General features: G+C 34.2%; 1 pseudogene; it reads right to left on the bottom strand.

Moving 5' to 3' along the window:
• On the bottom strand, positions 1–15,191 carry LOC116140346 (annotated as a pseudogene).
• Between the last annotated feature and the right edge of the window lie 6,022 nt (positions 15,192–21,213).

Below are 21,213 nucleotides of genomic sequence, written 5' to 3'. Positions count from 1 at the left end.
CTAAANAGCTGTCTTGTATTTTATCTCTTCTGATATCACCTTATTCTTCGCAACATTTTCATCTGTTAACACAAACCATTTAGGCCAAAACGTTATACGCTGAATTTAAATGGTTTATATATATATATATATATACTCAAACCTCAGACCTCTCAACATATAGGAGAAAATCCATGAACCATTTGACTAAATATTTCAAACAAGGTGCTTACCATGAAAATAGTTCCAGGAACATGGGAAAGGGTATGTTTGTGTAAAACTTGAGAGACCTTGTTAGCAGCAGTCTTCACCTCAATATCAGCCTCCTCCAACTTTACATAGCCAGACGTTTTTAATCCCTTTTCCCTAGCTTTTAACTTATGTTGTACAATAATATGTCCACCCAATGCAGTGGCAGACCCAGGATTTTGCCGAGGGGAGCCTCCACGGCTCCACTATTATTTGTCAAACAACTAGTAAAAACTTTAAAAATCACCAAACCTTAATACAAAGAAAATAAATTTTTGAGAAGCAAAATTTTGAGTAAATGTGTTGAGTAAACCTTGAGCAAAACCTTCTTTTAATTTTTTTTATTTTTGGCTTCCAAATATTATAATATAAATTTTCATAACTTTGATTAGACCTATCATAAACTAAAGTTAACCAAAACTTAAATTAAGTCAATGTTGCGTTAACTTTTATTATGAATAATAGAAAAAGAGGGAATTTTCTTGGTATAAACATAGATAGTAACTCAAATTTTTTTAATAATTTTGAGCAGTTAAACGGTGACGTTTGAAATATAGGAAAGTGGTGGGTGAAGGATAAAGAATAACATCTTTTAAAATATAGTTAAGGTTTTAATTTGGGAAAGCAGAAACATTTTTAGACACAAAACACAAACTAAACTCACAAGATCCATGCTCTTTTCCCTCAAATTAGAATAAAAAACCTCCAAAAGAAAAAAAACTTGATTCAACCCTAAAATAAACTAAATTGAAATGAGCAATACATATACCTAAAATTGATAAAACTGAAAATAGAGCTAATTGTGGCACCTTGAGTAGTGAAAGCTTCAACAATTTTAGTCTTCAAAAGTTTTAAGAGTGAGTACCATAAGAAAGAGAGAATGAGAAAGTAAAGAATTTTAGGAATAAAATCATAAAAAGCAGGTAGAGTCGTTGAGAATAAGAGTAGAAAGAGTTTTAAACTTTTAATATAATATGAGCTTGGAATATATATATTAATAGCAAGTTTTTTGTGGGCCTGGATATATCTATAATAGTTCTCATTTTTTAAAAATCTAAAAGTAGGCTTGGGTATATATATTAATATCAATTTTTTGAGGGTTTATATATTGGTAATTTAAAAAAAAAAAAAAAAAAAAAATCTGAGGGTAGGCCCAAGGGGCTAGATTCACCTCTGACCCCATGTCTTGTTTCTATTGCGTGACAAACTATTTTCTTATATAAGCTCTATTACTTTGTGGCCATTGTCAACCAATCTCCACCTGTTTCCTATTTATTTTTTATTGAAGCATTCCAGCTCAGCTCAGTTCAGTAGACTTCAGCAGCTTCAATATTCCAGTTCAGCATATCAATCCAATATTGACTGAATGGTCAAAGAAGATAGTTAGCTATTTTGACTATTGTAACTATGGTTAGCTAAAGTTAATTAGGACTGGTACTTGAGTTAGTTACTATAGTTGAGTTAGTACAAAATCTAGATGTAAAGTAGTCGATTGTAATTTTTTCACAATCTAATAAAATCTACTTTACCAAAATTTTCTCTCTCTCTTCAAAATCTAATATGGTATTAGAGCTACAAGATTATTTCTTGAATCTGCAACAAGATATTTGCCAAATTTGTTCTTAGATTATGTTCGATTCATTTGATTTGTTTGCTTGAGCTCAAACTAGGTCAGATTTGTCCAAAGATTTGACGATCTACCAGCTCAATGTTTGACAATTTGCTTGACTGATAATCAGCTAGCTCAGCTATTCGACGGTTTGTTCGATCTACTAGCTCAAGTTGATAGATGTTCAATTGTTTGTTTTTGCTTGATCTAGGTCAGTTCAACAAATTAACTTAAACTTAGTTTACAAGTTTTGCTACAAGATTTTTTCTTTTGTGCTATTGTAGAAGAAATTACACTAAATAATGAACCCTAGTAGTGAGATGACAATGAATCCTACAGATTCGAACTCTACACTATTCATCCACTCATCGGATACTCCAGGATCAGTAGTAGTGACAGAGCAACTCATAGGAACTGAAAATAATGGCATCTGGAGTAGGGCCATGACAATATCACTCCAACCCAAGAATAAATTGGGATTTTTCGATGGTTCATGTAAGAAACCAACAGATTTAACCCTTGGTGCGTAATGGGAAAGATGTAACTCACTAGTATTAGCTTGGATTTTCAATACGGTGTTGAAAGAGATTTTCAATGGAATAGTTTATTCCACCAGTGCACATCAAGTGTGGCAGGATCTTCAAGAGCAGTACCACAAAATTAGTGGAACCATAATTTATGGAATACAGAGGGAGATAGTTAACCTGACACAAGGAACCATGTCAATGGTAATCTATTATAATAAGCTGAAATCCTTGTGGGATAAGTTGAGTTCATTGATTAGCTTACCACATCCAGACAGTGTAGCTGCCAAGGCTTATCTTAATCACTTGAATCAACAAAAATTGTTGCAGTTCTTGATGGGGCTCAATGACACTTACTCTATGGTAAGAAGTCAGATATTATTGATGTCACCATTGCCTTCAATGAAGCAAGCTTCCTCGGTTGTTAACCAAGATGAAATCTAAAGGATTTTGACAGGGGTGACTACTGCCTTATATGCTCAAGACACGTAGAAGGGGCAAAATCATAATCCAAAATATAAAGGCAAGAAGCCTTACATAGAATGTGACTTTTGTCATTTGCCAAGGCATAAACGTGATACTTGTTACAAAATCCATGGCTACCTAGCAGATTACAAAGGGAAAATGAATGGATCCAAGAACAAATCATCAGCAAATCAAGAGCAATCCACTATTCAAGCAACTCCTGCTTCGAATACTCCTGCAGATTCATCAAAAGGATCTCTTGGAACCGTTCTCTCAGTTGAATAATACTCTCAACTTCTCCAGTTACTTGGTAAAAAAAATATGTCAGCTTCAATAAACATAGCGGGTAATACAACTTCAATTTTGTCCTGCTTAAATGAAACTGACAATTGGATAACAGACTTAAGGGCAACTGACCATATGACCAATAGATTATCTAGTCTAAACTCTCATGGTGATATGGAATCCAGCCCAAATGTCTATGTTGGTCTACCCAATGGAACCAAAACTAGGATTAGGCACACTGGTTCTGTTAAATTGGATGACAAAATTAGTTTTGATCATGTTTTGCATTTACCTGATTTTAAATATAACATGTTTTTAGTTTCAAAATTTACTTCATCCAATAATTCTGTTGTCACATTTTACCTTGATTTCTGCTTAATCCATAACCTTTGGAGTGGTAAGTTGAAGGGGATTGGTAAAAAATTCTAAGGCTTGTACTTCCATGTTCCTCTTACACAACATTTATCACACAATCTAGATGTTCATGAACTTGCAAAAATACTTTCCTCAAATGTTGTTTGTAATGCATTAGTAAATAAAGGTTTAATTCCTAGCACAAAATTTGTTTTTTCTAGTTCACAATCTGATTTTTATGTTTGGCATCAAAGACTGGGTCATGTACCAAATCTTGTTCTTAAACAGATAAATAAAGCTTTGAAAATTGATGTTGATTCACATTGTTCAGTTTGTCCATTAGCAAAACAAACAAGAATACCTTTTCCATTAAGTCAAACCATTTACAGCATGCTTTTGATCTTTTGCATCTAGATGTATGGGGCTCTTATAAAGTATCTACCTATAGTAATGCTAGATTCTTTTTTACAATTGTGGATGATTGTACTAGGGTGACATGGTTGTTTTTTATGCAATTCAAATCTGATGTGTTTCAAATACTCAAGCATTTTTTCATCATGGTTAAAAATCAGTTTTCTATTACACCAAAATGCATTAGATTTGATAATGGTTTGAAATTTTTCAATAAAAATTGTGAGGAGTTGTTGCTAGAGTTAGGCATTCAACACCAAAGTTCATGTGCTTACTCTCCACAACAAAATGGAGTTGTGGAAAGGAAGCATAGGCATATTCTACATGTGGCTAGAGCTTTAAAATTTCAATCTCATCTACCAAATTCTCTTTGGGGATACAGTGTTCATACTACAATTTATATAATAAACATAATATCAACTCCTGTGTTAAAGGGTCTTTCTCCATTTGAAAAGCTTTTTGGTAAGCCCTCTTCCTTACTGCATTTGAGAGGTTTTGGTTGTCTAGCTTATTCTACTATTCTTACACCAAAAGATAAATTTTCTCCTAGGTCTGCTCCTTGTGTTTTTGTAGGTTATTCTTTAGATAAGAAAGGATACTTGCTTTATAATCTACAAATTCGTACTGTGCAGGTCACTAGGGATGTCATCTTTTATGAGCATATATTTCCTTTCAAATGGCCAATCTCAGTTATGTCCATTTTTCCTTTAGATTCATCTTTAGATGAAAATTCTTTTTATATGCATTTCAATGCAGAATCAGTAATGACTCTCAATCCTTCACAATCTATACCACATCCCCTTGATGAACCTAAAGCATTAAGTCTGTCTAATCCTATTGAACCTGAACCCTTAGTGCAATCTAATCCAGTACCCTTAAGAAAATCAAACCGACCTACAAAACCACCTATCTGGACTACTAATTTTCATTGTCCAACGATTTCCTCTACCTCACAAACTCGTTGTGTACAATACCTAATATCAGATTGTGTCACCTATTCACATATGTCACCTATGTATAAAGCATGTCTTAGCAAAATATCCTCCTTAATTGAACCTACCGGTTTTTACCAAGCTTCTAAAGATCCAAAATGGGTTGAAGCTTTGTCAAAGGAGATAAAGGCTTTAGAGGACAATCACACTTGGTCATTGGTTACTTTGCCTCCTAGAAAAAGTCCAGTTGGATGTAAATGGGTTGGGTGTACAAGTTGAAATTCAATCCTGATGGTACTTTAGAAAGGTACAAAGCCCGATTAGTGGCTAAGGGTTACACACAACAAGCACACAATGATTATGAGGAAACATTTTCCCCTATGGTTGAGATGGTGACAATGTGAACCATATTGTCCATAGCCTCAATTCATGATTGGCCTTTATACCATCTTGATGTTGATAATGATTTTTTACAAGGTGATTTAACTGAGGAAATCTATATGCCTTTGCCTCAAGGTTTCCCTAAACCAATAGGACAAAATATCGTGTGCAAACTCCACAAATCCTTATATGGTTTAAAGCAGGCCTCTCGGACCTAGAATTTCAAACTGACTTTTGCATTGATTAAAGGTGGTTTTATTTAATCAAAATCAGATTATTCTTTGTTCACTAAGAGGCATGGTACTCAAATTGTGGTGGTCCTGTAAGTGAGTGAAACAGATTCGCGTAGCGGAAAAAGACAAAATATAAAACAAAACGAATCTAATCATCACATTAACGACCCAAAATCCGGGCAAAGATTATAACGTTATAAATGAAACAGTGTAAACAAAATCTGTATAAATGAAAGTCGTACAAGGATTCAGAATACATTACCAACGTTTGGAGGCTCCTTAAATATCTCTGATTTGATCTCGCTCCGATTCAAAGTAGAATCGCACTCACGTCGTCCACACGAAGATAATGCGCAGAACCCTTGATTATTTTGCTAGAACAATCAAGGGCTTCAAGAACCAAGAAAGAACACAAAAAAATCCTTCCTTTCACTAAGGAGTGAAAACATGAGAGAGAGAGTAAAAATGGTGGCTAGGGTTTTTTAATTATTGAATGAATTAATTAATTCTCTATTGTTTTAATTTTTAAGTTGCACTTATATAGTGCAACAATTAAAACCCTATTCCACTTAGGAATAGCTATGGGCTCCAACCCTAGTTCACCCTTGCAACCAAACACCCCCTTTATGGTATTTTAATTAATTAATTAATTATTATTATAATTAAAATCAATTAATATATAATAATATATTAACATTTAATTAATAATAATAATTCTTTAAATATATGCATAGATATATTTAAATATAATCTCACTAATTTAATTTTAATATTAAAATTAAATACAGGCAATAACCTCATCAAATTTAATTGCACTGTGAGATTACCAAAATACCCTTTCGTCCTAAAAGACGAAAATACCCTTCTCATAAATTGATTCTTAAATTATCTTCTAAGTGTGTGACCTGTAGGCTCCTCCTCATATCGGCAGTGTGTAGTATTGTGATTAACACCAATTAATCATCTCACTACACACAAACCAATATTGGCCCCTAGCAAGGCATCATGGCCACCCGATAGATTCAGATTTAGTGAAACTGTAGCTTGTCAATGGTATGGTTACCATGCAATCAAATCCTTTCATCATCTGTTATCTCATCGAGACTGAGGTACAGAAATAGTGTCAACCTTAGATATCCTCAACATGTTTGTATTCAGTTACTAGACCAATGACAGGAATATAAAATTAAATTAAGCAACAACTCAATCCCATTGTGACCACAAATTTAGTGTCATTGTCATTTATTGAATTACCTAGTAAGATAACTTCTCCCGTACCCAGGAGTGATGAATCCTTTGTCGATCTACCATTGTCTCGATACACTTCTCATTGTAGTCAATCACTACCATTTTGATAGCTTTAAATAGAACTACGTTGGGCTAGTGTTAAACTACACCAATTGGTGCACAAGGCGCTCTGATGATCTCAAGTCTAAGGATCACAGCACCACCATCTGTTAGAGAATTTATTCCATAGACACTAGGGTTACCATCCATATGGAATCCTCTAGTGAATCTGTCCAATGAACTTGCCTCTAGCAAGCACCTATGCGCTGCACCAGGTTGTTGACAAACAACCTTGACAAGTGAGATCAGTCACTGCCTTTCGACATAATTGCTCAACACTATGATAGTCTTACTGTATTATCCGTATCCTTGGTCAGAATAATACTAGGGCTACGGATGTTTCTAGAATACCACCATATGTGATCATAGGGTTCTTACTATCAAGATTTGAAACACTTGATACCCTTGTCACGGTTCTACCATCCTAAGGACATATATTATTACATATAACTATGATTTACACGATATAGAAGAATATGTCTTTTATTGATAAATAAACATTTATTATAGAGTCAATAATAATAGATTGACTCTAGGGCACCTATTCTAACATGTCCTAGTATATGTTGATGACATAGTCATCACTGGCAGTAATTTAGCCTTCATTAATGCTACTAAGCAGTTGCTTCAGTCCAATTTCAAGCTTAAAGACTTAGGACTACTCAGGTATTTTCTTGGTCTAGAGGTTGCCAGGTCAAACAAAGGTATAACTCTTTCCCAATGCAAATATGCTTTGGAATTGATTTCTACTATAGGGTTATCTGGTACTAGACCTTTCATCACTCCTCTCGACCAACATGTGAAGTTTACTTCATTAGATTATGATAAACAATTTGGCATTTCTGGAGACCCTTTGCTGGTAGATACTTCCATTTATCAACAACGCATAATCAAGCTTCTTTACCAATGCATGACTCGACCAAATTTGAGCTATTCAGTAAACTTACTAAGTCAGTTTATGCATGCACCTAAGGAATCTCATAAGCAGGTAGCCTTAAAGATTGTGAAGTATATAAAATCTGCTCCTAGTTTAGGTTTGTTCTTTCCATCTGATAGTTCTTTAAATATCATTTCTTATTGTGATTCAGATTGGGCCTCTTCTTTACTTACTAGAAGATCTGTTATTGGTTTTTGTGTATTTTTGGGGAATTCACTTTTGTACTGGAAATCTAAGAAACAGGTCACTGTTTCTCGATCTTCTTTAGAAGCTGAATACGGGGTAATAGCCTCCGCAGTTTGTGAAATTTTATAGATAGCTCTTGTTTTGTGACAACCAATCTGCATTGCATATTGCTTCCAATCCAATGTTCCATGAGCGTAGCAAGCACATTGACATTGATTGTCATCTCGTTCGAGAGAAACTTCAAGCTAGTCTTATTACTACCAAATATGTTCCCAGCAATGAGCAGCAGGCTGATCTTCTCACCAAAGCCCTGGGCAAAACTGATACTCCTCACTTTAAGTAGAAGACGGGGACTAAAAATCATTTCCCTTCACATAATCAATATATACATAGCCTCCTCAGATTCTTGATGTTCTTAAATATATTTGATGCTTGGATGATGCTACTTTTAAGTGGTTAAATGTAATGAAGGGCGAAATCATAAATTTATTTTTAGGTTTATCCAAAATATATTTAATTATGGCTTTAGACTTTTAAAGATTATTATAGTATTTTTTTTAAGAAATCGTTTAATTGTTCTACATCAATATGTTTAATCTTATAAAAATAAAAAAATAACAAACCTATGTAATATATTATATATGGTCATAAATTGAATAAATCACTCACTTATCATTGATATTAATAAATATTATTAATAAATTATGTGTTATTGTATTCAAGAATCTGATCTTGCTTGCTAAGAAATTGCTCATAGCTAATGAGAAAAGAAAGAAAGAGAATTAAATTAGAATTGACTCTCCAATTGAATTAAACAGTTTTTTGTTATAGTTGCCTAATTTTTTTTCGTGGAATTTGCCATGTTGTTTTTTATTTTCTATAACAGATTAATTATTCCAAAACTAGATTTGAAGATCAATCTAAGTGAGCATGAAAACCAAAATAAAATACAACATGAAATAAAATTGTTTTCCGGTGACAAAATGACAGACTTACTATTTATAGCGGAGGAAAAATCAACATAACAATTCAGAGATCTGTAGTGTCGACCCACTCATCTAATTTTACAATGGTGAAGAGAGCGTTGACAAATTTTTTTTTTTTAATAACGCGGATATCTCAGACCATTTTTGCACACATCTTAACTAATCTTCGGGATCTACTAAATACCCTATAAACCCAAAGAATCAGGAAAGTCACGATATTAATGTGGTAAATACCGCAAAGTTTGAATCGATAAACTCAAATAAGGGAACATACTCCTTAACCACCAAGTAACCTTCTGTTGGGATGATTCCAGCAATATTCTTTTCAAATTTACTAGTACACATTTAAGAAAGTTTTGACCAAATCTATAAATTGCATCATAATTTTGTGCATATTTTCCCTAAAAATTATGGAAAACCCACGACCTTAGATCAAAACACCTCTTGTAAGCAAAAACTGGAAGAACTATGATTTCTTTCATCAAGTAAAAGAAACTACAAACTATATTTTTACATCACAACCCAAAAGACTCCTAAATTTGAGTGTAGCAGGTAGAGCTGAAACATTTGGAGCGCTCCTACCCTGGCAGCCCAAAGTTTTATCGACCCCAATTGTAACTATATATGAAATGAATTAGAACAATGTTCCCAGCCTATTCTACAGACAATAAGAAAGCTGAGTTGTTAAACGATTATTGATTATCAAAAACAGGTCCGTTTTGAGCTTAACGAATCATTGAGTTCGCGTTCGTGAATACCTATATGCAGGAACTATACCTGTAAACAAGAAGTTCGTTCCATGTTTCTGGAACGCCTGTAGGCACCAACAACAATCATTGACGCCTTGGTTTGCCTTGATACTGTAACGAGATATGTGAGCCTCATCTCTCAGTTCCGAAAGAGCGGTTATATCCAAAATCTCTACTCTTGTACCCTTAACAGCAGATTCAACAATTTCATCACTTGATCTTCTTGCTCAACTTTGTTTCCTCTGGTTAAAGGTGTGGTATTATCACAGCTACCACCGTATTCCAGTCCCCATTGCGGAAAGTTCTTGGAGAAATCGTCCAAAGAATGCTTTAAGTCGGGATGGGATGGGAGCTGAGAGTCAACCACCTAGCCACACTGTACACAGTAAAATCTTGGCATTCCCCAGATTTGCAATTCTTTTATCTTCATTAGGTTTTCCATTGACATAGGCAACCCAACGGTTAGCTCTCAGTTTCCCTCTGTTCCAGTGATGTCCTGTATGAGAACTAACCATCAAACTGATGGAGATATTTACTCATGAAAGCTGGTGGACGGTCCAAATGCATGGCACACAGACTTTGTCTGACCTGTTAGTGGCACCAAGTCAGCAAGTGTTGTGACCAGTAATTAAAATGTGGTATTGGTAGCAAGGAAACGATAAGCCCAGCCATCAGGACGAGCATGTCCATGTAGTTTGACAAGACCTAGTCCCTTCCACATCTTCAACTTCTCGGATCACTTGTCCACCACTGGCCATACACATCTAGATTGGAATTGCTGCCTGCCCAAAGATCCCCTACAAATGCAATGTTTTTGTTCCTCATCCTGAAATTCACAAACTATATCGAGAACCAACCATCAAAACATTCATTTTTTTCTAACACAACACATATGATCGAAATTCAATAGAAATGGCTGCCTATGAGGATTTGTGAGTCAGAAAATATTAATGATGCCATTGAGCCAGAAAGATACAAAGCAAACAGAAGCAGAAGATAGAAGCATTACACAAAAATCTTATAGAGCCAACCTCGCAAAAATGCGATCGCTCAAACTCTGGCATCTCACAATCTTTTGGCTGCCACCGATATCCTCATAAGAAAAATCTTTACGTTGGATCAATTGACATGCCCACTTCCTGATAACCACTGTTTACACCAAATCCAGGATACAAAGGACGCCTGCTGTCTGCAACCCAACTACCCTTGGCATAGTTACAAACTGCAAAGTGAAAAGCCGCACATCCTTAGAAACTGGATTAAGACCATTTAAACATTAAGATTAATAACTTGATCCACAAAAGCTTCCTCAAAAATTGAAGTTTTGAGACAGCATTAATATGAGGAAAAAAAAAAAAAAAAAAGGTTTTTCTTAACTTCTCTCTTATTAATTCTTCTTTTCAATGTCCTCCCTCTCTTTTGACAGATATTTTTTTACTGCTGACTAGCTCCTATATTTCTTGCATTTATTGTTCATTCTATTGTACCAAGAAACAGAAACTCTAGAAGAAAGAGACATCTGAGGTCCAAAAAAACCAAAAGACAGTATTTTCTTATTTTCTCTCTCTTATGATTTGTAAAAATGTGAGACAAGAAAAATAAACATAAAGGTATTTCCTCTTTCTTTTTCTTTCTAAGAGCACGGATTTTCAAGAAAGACTTCCATTCTCTTAAAAATCTACATTAGATAACTATTTAGGCCAAAGTAAACTATGGATAGGTTAGAATTTACGCTAATGGCTGCTGGCAAACAAAAACCTGAAGGCTTAAACTATAAGTACACAAACCACCAATACATAAGTAGCATTTGCATCTAATGGAAAGCGAGGAAGATCCTATCCTCCAAGTAAATGTGCCATTATCCTTCATGAGTTACAAAATATTATTGACATGTTAATCAAATTCTATTCATGTTTAATATGTAGCCACAATAATGGACCTAATAGTAAAACAAACAAAAATTCCACATTCTTTTTTTGAGGGCTGCAGAAGTTACCAATTTCCACATTCTTTCTTTTAAGGCTAACTATAAATAACCACAGGGAAATAGGGGTCCACCATTTTCCCTATTAAAATAGTTACTCAATTATGACACATGTATAATCAGTTGCTCCCCTTCCCAATTTATATGAGAAAAAACAACAGGAAGTTGACATGATAGTCGCATAATACTACTCTATTAAATAGTTACTCTGTTCCATTCTAACTGACCTCAATCATGAAGCAAGTCATTATAATCACAAGTTCAGGGGAAAACTATTTAAACAAATTGCATCATATGCAAGAGAGCTCAGAAAATTAACACAGTACAAGCAGCAACATTTGAACTGCATAAGAAAGGACACTACCTTTCCTTTTGGTTAGAAAGTCCTCTCCTCGTCACTTTCTTTCCTCTCAGGATAATGAGTTTGTAAAATTTGTTAATTTTGTCTGAATTCCTTTCACCTGGTCTTTTTGTTTCTTCTGCAGTTATTGATTCAGAATTTTTTTCTTCTATATGCTCCTTTGGCCTTATAGATTTAGAGGAATAATTTCAGCTTCTTCATCAAACGCTGAGCCACAGAAAGAAAAAGTTGCATGAAAGAGAAGAGAAGTCTGTGGTAACATTCATAGTCCCACTCATAGATCCCATCAAACAATCAGGATCTCAAATTTTTCATTAGCCTTATACTATATAGTTTTTCTCATACACTTTTCACCAACTCTTTTCTTTGCCTTTATCAAAAATTTATAATTCAGTGAAAGGAGGGGACAAAGATATGCAATACATATTCAGGTAGACAGTTGATCCAAAAACGAACCTGATGAATGCCATGAATTGATCTTGGTCTGAGGTACAGTAGTAACAAAATGATCTTTTCGTAAACCCAAAGAAATATGGTTGTAAAAAGGTGTAATTAAAGTGAGAGAAGATGGCTTCCTCTCCATCTATAATGATTTCCTCCTTTCATCTCTGCTTAAACCACAAATAATAGACTCTTGATCAATCTAATGCATCTTCAATCTCATTGAGTTTAATTTGTCAGCAAAAATCATCAGCTTCTTCCGAAAAATCTACTCATCATGAGGCATTTGCTGTATGTTGAAAAACTAATCTGTAGCGTTCAACACAGATAGAAAAGATAAATAAATACATTAGAAAAACTAGAATCTCTACCATACACAAGTCATCAACACTTCACAAAAAGACATAATTGTAAACACATTATATCTTGGGATTCCAAAAATTTTATGCGATGAAAGTTGGACAACCACATCATGATCTTAATGACATCCTTCTAAGCAAACTTGTTTCAACCAAACTTTAATGTCAAAAAAGTGAATAGTCTTGTACGTCCTTCAAATAATGGCATTTTCACAATACAATGAATTGAATCATTACTAATTCAGCCTAAATGAAAGCTGTAATTCTAATAAATATAATATCATTAATGGTCCCATTGAAATTCATATAGCATCTCTTCACATATAGTGCTTACATATTCAATTGACTCCCTGGCATACCAGATTTTAGGGAAGTTAAACCTGTAGTTGACACCTAGACAGACACAGTAAAACTAGAATCTCCTTTGGTGATATACACCCCATAGAACTTCTTAGCAAGGAGAAGAGAAGGATATTCTTGTCGGAATCTGCCTCCACTCAAGGAGGTTCTAGCAGACTTTGATGGATGACCAGGGATCTTGGCTTAGAAGCTCGAGCAACGATACCACGAAAGTTCGAATTTGTCTGGATGTGTCAAATGAATTCTTGAGAAATTATAAATAAATTTACACATGTTGGCTATGATTTGGTTTGTTAAGATAACATCACAAAAGCCTGCATGTAAGTAGCCCTCTATTGCACACAACACAATCAGTCACTCAATTACATGCCCACTTGCATTTCTTCAGATTTCCCTACTTATCTTGTCACTCGTCCCCAAAAACCATGTCATTCCTTACATCCATCAACATTCTCTAACATTTATAATAATCTGCAAAGAAGCCATATTCTTACCAAATAGGCTCCAAGAGATTGATGCAACAACAGGGAAAAGGTTTATGTTGCTATTAGTACATATTCTAAGATTTAGTGAGGATGATGAGTTTTTCCAGTCATAATAAGTTAAAGGTGAGTATATAAACACATGCAATTTTAGAATTACTAAAGTTAAATTTACAAGCACATGGGTTTATGTTGTGGCTCTTCGAATATTTCTCTCCTTTTTTTTTCTTTTTCTACTTTCATTCTCAATTTCTTGATCTTTTCTTCATACAAGCCAAAACTCTTACTATAAACAGGCTCCTTCATGTTATATATTCATGTCACTATCAGAACAGAGCAACTAATAACTTCACAAATTTCAACTCAAACAAGTTTATTTAAAACCCGCATTACCAAAATCTCAAATCACAAAACTCCAATTTTTTCACCCATTTAAAACCTAAAACCCCTAATTTCCAAAATTCATTCCACATAATTGCCTCACAAACCACATCCCCCCTCCCTTTCACCATTACTTCACATTAACGCAAAAGCTTAAATTATCCCTTCTAATGCCAAAAAAAAAAAAAAAAAAAAAAAAAACCGAAGCATTCACTCACTCTAAAATTTTCGATTACACTGACCACAACCCATATGATTATCCATGATGAGAAGAGAAAAAAAAAATATAATCTTTCACAAAAAGTTAAAAAATTTAAATTTGCAGGTCACTCCAACATAAATTTAATATCAAGCATTTACAAAAGGCTTATAAATCCAAACTATAAACACATAAATAAACCCATATTCAGCATCAAAAATTGAAGAACTATCATGAAAAACACAGTAATAAATCAACAAAATTACATAAACACTCCAACCCACTTCAGACCCATCATTCAAAAGCAAATTCAAGAAAAACACGAGAATAAATAGCGATATTAAAGAAAGAAGAGAACCTAATTCGGCAATGTTAGATCCGAAAAAGAAGAAAGAGAGAGATCTTTTGTTTCCGTTTTTTGTTTTTTATTTTGAAAGCAAAAAATGAATGAATGCACGAGGTCCGAACATAAAGACAACTGTTTGGATTTGGAAAACGTGCGTTGCATGACGGATTGTGAATGTGATTGATTTAAATATAGATTCTTGATAGACCCCTGAACAAACAAAATTCCCCCTATTATTAATGAGCCGTTAAACTTTACATTATTTCTAAATTAACCTTATACAGTTTACTTTGATATGTAATGTAATACTTAACAATAAAGGCTGCGTTTGGTGTAATATTTTTATCCCTATTCTGGATCCTATTTTTCAAATAGCGTTTGGTACAATATTCTCAAAATATTACCCTATTTTTTTTAATTACATTTTAACCCCATAAAGTTTATTAATTTCACTAAATACCCCCTAAAAAAAGTTTAAAAATTAACAAAAACACCCCCATCAACCCAACTTGTCAGATTCCGGCCACCACCGTCGGTGATACCGGAATCTGTACACGCCAAACTTCCCAGAAATGGCCGAAGTTCACCGCTGTGGCCTTTTCCGGCCAATCCACCCGGATCTGCCGTCAGCGCGGCCAAAGAAATGGCCATCGTTGACCGAAACGCACGGCCACATCTTTGGCCGTCGCTGACGGCCAAAGATGCCGTCGTTTGCATTTTCCCCGGCCGTCACGGCCAAACAAACGGTAATCTGGCCTTTTCCGCGCAGATCCACCATGGATCTAGCCGGAAAAGGCCATAACGACGTGTTACGGCACAGATCCGACAAGTCTGTGCCGTAACGAAATTTCTGGCCAGATTCCGGCGGTGGTGGCCGGAATCTGACACTGCAGATGGTGGGGGTGTTTTTGTCATTTTACATGTTAGGGTCTTTATGTAAATTAGTAAACCTAAGGGCTTTTTTATATTTTTAAAATTTACCTCGTAATACTCCCATATCCAATACCCATACTATACCCTAAAATCCTATCCAAAATACTAAACCAAACACACCCAAAGGTATTTCTGTTATTTTAAAACTGTAAAGTATTTCATATATAAAGGTTCGTTTGTAACGAACTCTTTTAGTATCTAGTAAATGAGTATTTAATCCAACCACTAGTGGGTAGTGGCTCAGGCTCACTAACCAGCAATGGAATTTTGTTAGGACTATCATCCCAATTCCTAAACCTCTCTTTAGTTTTCAGTCAGTCACACCCAAAGCCAAGGTATGAAAAATTAGCCTTGACCTCCCTTTACATTGAAGGATTATCCAATACCTTCTTTCCTTGCTGCCAATTGACGATTTCTTTAGGGTCTGCTTGAGAGTTTTTTTCTCACTAATTTTAGGGGGTTTTTATAGACTGATTTTGAGGTGTTTAAAACCTCCACTAACCAGATTTTTAATAGACTGGTTAAAAAACCCCTCAAAACCGGTGTAGTGTATTTTTGAGGGGTTTATAAAACACCCCAAATCGGAGTGTTTTGGCTGGTTTAAAACTTTTATCCCAAAAAAAACCCTTTTTCACTCCCTTTGCTGCACACAAATCTCTCACCTGTTGATCTCCTCTCTAGCCACCAAATCTTTGCTACTACACACGAGTGAGTGAATGGTTTTAATTTGCTACACACAAATCCCTTTGCTGCACACAACTCATTTGGGTTTGTATTAGATTCTCCACACTTTCAGCAATTAGGCGTCAACCAAATTAGGCATTTGGTTTCGATAGTTCCAAGAGATTTGCTATTAGGCGTCAACCAACCGTTTTTCTTGTTTGCACTTGAAGGAATGGCAAGTATGAAATGATTCTTCATCTAATAGTGGAGAAGGTGATATTTTAGAATAAGGAATTTATGCAGTACTTCTCATGGCAATAACAAACAACTCCAATAGTTTCTTTCTTGAAAAGAAAAAGTTGTCAATTCACCAGCTATTTAAAAACCACCATTTTCAACGCCTCTCTAGCACCCGTGTCCATTATTTGACCGCAATCTGTTTCTCCCATTTAACTTAATTTACAATCTTTCTTTCTTTTCAATTTTTTTTTCTTGCTATTATTCTTCACAGGAGTCAAAACTATGTCCACATTCCAATTTGATAATTATTCGTCTTCTACTCTTACTAAATCGGATAACCATGACACAGACTAATGATAATGAAAGTAAAACCCAAAACCAGGTGTTAAATAAGAACACTAAGTACACTTTGTAAACACCTTTTTCACAAACTGAGTAGTTAAAAACATGCAAGTCAAATTTATACTTCAAAGTTAATTAAGCAAAAGAGAGAGTGTTTTAACTTTATGGCATTTTGTAAATTTATCATTAAAAAAAACTGTCAGAACCGTTGGAAAATAAACTCCCAAGCACAGTTAGGTGTTTTAAAAAACCGCTACTAAAACCCCTCAAAACTGCTATAATGGTTTACCCACAAAACCGCTACCATGTTTACCCTCATAACCGCTACCATAAAACTTCCAAGCAGACCTTTAACAAAACAGGGTTAAAACTGTAAAAGCACAATCCATAATGAACTCATTAACAAATATATATATATATATATATATAAATATATAATATTTATATATATATATATATATATGAGTAAGAAGTTCAAGTACATATTCAAAGGTGTCTTGTATTTTATCGCTTCTGATATCACCTTATTCTTCGCAACATTTTCATCTGTTAACACAAACCATTTAGGCCAAAACGTTATACGCTGAATTTAAATGGTTTATCTATATATATATATACTCAAACCTCAGACCTCTCAACATATAGGAGAAATCCATGAACCATTTACTAAATATTTCAACAAGGTGCTTACCATGAAATAGTTCCAGAACATGGAAAGGGTAGTTTGTGTAAAACTGAGAGACCTTGTTAGCAGCAGTCTTCACCTCAATATCAGCCTCCTCAAACTTTACATACCAGACGTTTTTAATCCCTTTTCCCTAGCTTTTAACTATGTTGTACAATAATATGTCACACCAATGCAGTGGCAGACCAGGTTTTGCCGAGGGGAGCTCCACGGCTCCACTATTATTTGTCAAACAACTAGTAAAAACTTTAAAAATCACCAAACCTTAATACAAAGAAAATAAATTTTTGAGAAGCAAAATTTTGAGTAAATGTGTTGAGTAAACCTTGAGCAAAACCTTCTTTTAATTTTTTTATTTTTGGCTTCCAAATATTATAATTAAATTTTCATAACTTTGATTAGACCTATCATAAACTAAAGTTAACCAAAACTTAAATTAAGTCAATGTTGCGTTACTTTTATTATGAATAATAGAAAAAGAGGGAATTTTCTTGTATAAACATAGATAGTAACTCAATTTTTTTAATAATTTTGAGCAGTTAAACGGTGACGTTTGAAATATGAAAGTGTGGGTGAAGGATAAAGAAACATCTTTTAAATATAGTTAGGTTTTAATTGGGAAAGCAAACATTTTTAGACACAAAACACAAACTAAACTCACAGATCCATGCTCTTTTCCCTCAAATTAGAATAAAAAACTCCAAAAGAAAAAAAACTTGATTCAACCCTAAAATAAACTAAATTGAAATGAGCAATACATATACCAAATTGATAAACTGAAAATAGAGCTAATTGGGCACCTTGAGTAGTGAAAGCTTCAACAATTTTAGTCTTCAAAAGTTTTAAGAGTGATTACCATAAGAAAGAGAGAATGAGAAAGTAAAGAATTTTAGGAATAAAATCATAAAAAGCGGTAGAGTCGTTGAGAATAAGAGTAGAAAGAGTTTTAAACTTTTAATAAATATGAGCTTGGAATAATAATTAATAGCAAGTTTTTTGTGGCCTGGATTATCTATAATAGTTCTCATTTTTTAAAAATCTAAAGTAGGCTTGGGTATATATATTAATATCAATTTTTTGAGGGTTTATATATTGGTAATTTAAAAAAAAAAAAAAAAAAAAACTGAGGTAGGCCCAAGGGGCTAGATTCACCTCTGACCCCATGTCTTGTTTATTGCGTGACAACTATTTCTTATATAAGCTCTATTACTTTGTGGCCATTGTCAACCAATCTCCACCTTTTCCTATTTATTTTTTATTGAAGCATTCCGCTCAGCTCAGTTCAGTAGACTTCAGCACTTCAATATTCCAGTTCACATATCAATCCAATATTGACTGAATGGTCAAAGAAGATAGTTAGCTATTTTGACTATGTAACTATGGTTAGCTAAAGTTAATTAGGACTGGTACTTGAGTTAGTTACTATAGTTGAGTTAGTACAAAATCTAGATGTAAAGTAGTCGATTGTAATTTTTTCACAACTAATAAAATCTACTTTACCAAAATTTTCTCTCTCTCTCTCAAAATCTATGGTATTAGAGCTACAAGATTATTTCTTGAATCTGCAACAAATATTTGCCAAATTTGTTCTTAGATTATGTTCGATTCATTTGATTTGTTTGCTTGAGCTCAAACTAGGTCAGATTTGTCCAAAGATTTGACGATCTACCAGCTCAAGTTTGACAATTTGCTTGACTGATAATCGCTAGCTCAGCTATTCGACGGTTTGTTCGATCTACTAGCTCAAGTTGATAGATGTTCAATTGTTTGTTTTTGCTTGATCTAGGTCAGTTCAACAAATTAACTTAAACTTAGTTTACAAGTTTTGCTACAAGATTTTTTCTTTTGTGCTATTGTAGAAGAAATTACACTAAATAATGAACCCTAGTAGTGAGATGACAATGAATCCTACAGATCCGAACTCTACACTATTCATCCACTCATCGGATACTCCAGGATCAGTAGTAGTGACAGAGCAACTCATAGGAACTGAAAATAATGGCATCTGGAGTAGGGCCATGACAATATCACTTCGAGCCAAGAATAAATTAGGATTTTTCGATGGTTCATTAAGAAACCAACAGATTTAACCCTTGGTGCGTAATGGGAAAGATGTAACTCACTAGTATTAGCTTGGATTTTCATACTGTGTCGAAAGAGATTTTCAATGGAATAGTTTATTCCACCAGTGCCATCAAGTGTGGCAGGATCTTCAAGAGCAGTACCACAAAATTAGTGGAACCATAATTTATGGAATACAGAGGGAGATAGTTAACCTGACACAAGGAACCATGTCAATGGTAATCTATTATAATAAGCTGAAATCCTTGTGGGATAAGTTGAGTTCATTGATTAGCTTACCACATCCAGACATGGTAGCTGCCAAGGCTTATCTTAATCACTTGAATCAACAAAAATGTGTCATTTCTTGATGGGCTCAATGACACTTCTCTCTATGGTAAGAATCAGATATTATTGATGTCACCATTGCCTTCAATGAAGCAAGCTTCCTCGGTTGTTAACCAAGATGAAATCTAAAGGATTTTACAGGGACTACTGCCTTATATGCTCAAGACACGTAGAAGGGGCAAAATCATAATCCAAAATATAAAGGCAAGAGCCTTACATAGAATGTGACTTTTGTCATTTGCCAAGGCTAAACGTGATACTTGTTACAAAATCCATGGCTACCTAGCAGATTACAAAGGAAAATGAATGGACCAAGAACAAATCATCAGCAAATCAAGAGCAATCCACTATTCAAGCAACTCCTGCTTCGAATACTCCTGCAGATCATCAAAAGGATCTCTTGAACCGTTCCTCAGTTGAATAATACTCTCAACTTCCTCAGTTACTTGGTAAAAAAAATATGTCAGCTTCATAAACAAGCGGGTAATACAACTTCATTTTGTCCTGCTTAAATGAAACTGACAATTGGATAACAGACTTAAGGGCAACTGACCATATGACCAATAGATTATCTAGTCTAAACTCTCATGGTGATATGGAATCCAGCCCAAATGTCTATGTTTCTACCCAATGGAACCAAAACTAGGATTAGGCACACTGTTTCTGTTAATTGGATGACAAAATTAGTTTTGATCATGTTTTGCATTTACCTGATTTTAAATAAACATGTTTTTAGTTTCAAAATTTACTTCATCCTAATTTCTGTTGTCACATTTTACCTTGATTTCTGCTTAATCCATAACCTTTGGGTGGTAAGTTGAAGGGGATTGGTAAAAAATTCTAAGGCTTGTACTTCCATGTTCCTCTTACACAACATTTATCACACAATCTAGATGTTCATGAACTGCAAAAATACTTTCCTCAAATGTTGTTTGTAATGCATTATAAAAAAGGTTTATTCTAGCACAAAATTTTTTTTTTCTAGTTCACAATCTGATTTTTATGTTTGGCATCAAAGACTGGGTCATGTACCAAATCTTGTTCTTAAACAGATAATAAAGCTTTGAAAATTGATGTTGATTCACATTGTTCAGTTTGTCCATTAGCAAAACAAACAAGAATACCTTTTCCATTAAGTCAAACCATTTACAGCATGCTTTTGATCTTTTGCATCTAGATGTATGGGGCTCTTATAAAGTATCTACCTATAGTAATGCTGAGTTTCTTTTTTACAATTGTGATGATTGTACTAGGGTGACGTTGTTTTTATGCAATTCAAATCTGATGTGTTTCAAATACTCAAGCATTTTTTCATCATGGTTAAAAATCAGTTTTCTATTACACCAAAATGCATTAATTTGATAATGGTTTGAAATTTTTCAATAAAAATTGTGAGGAGTT

The sequence above is a fragment of the Pistacia vera genome, unplaced genomic scaffold, assembly GCF_008641045.1.
Source record: "Pistacia vera cultivar Batoury unplaced genomic scaffold, PisVer_v2 Contig370, whole genome shotgun sequence".
Classification (NCBI taxonomy): Eukaryota; Viridiplantae; Streptophyta; class Magnoliopsida; order Sapindales; family Anacardiaceae; genus Pistacia; species Pistacia vera.
Note: the sequence above shows the minus strand (reverse complement) of the source record. Positions and strands in the feature narration are given on the sequence as shown.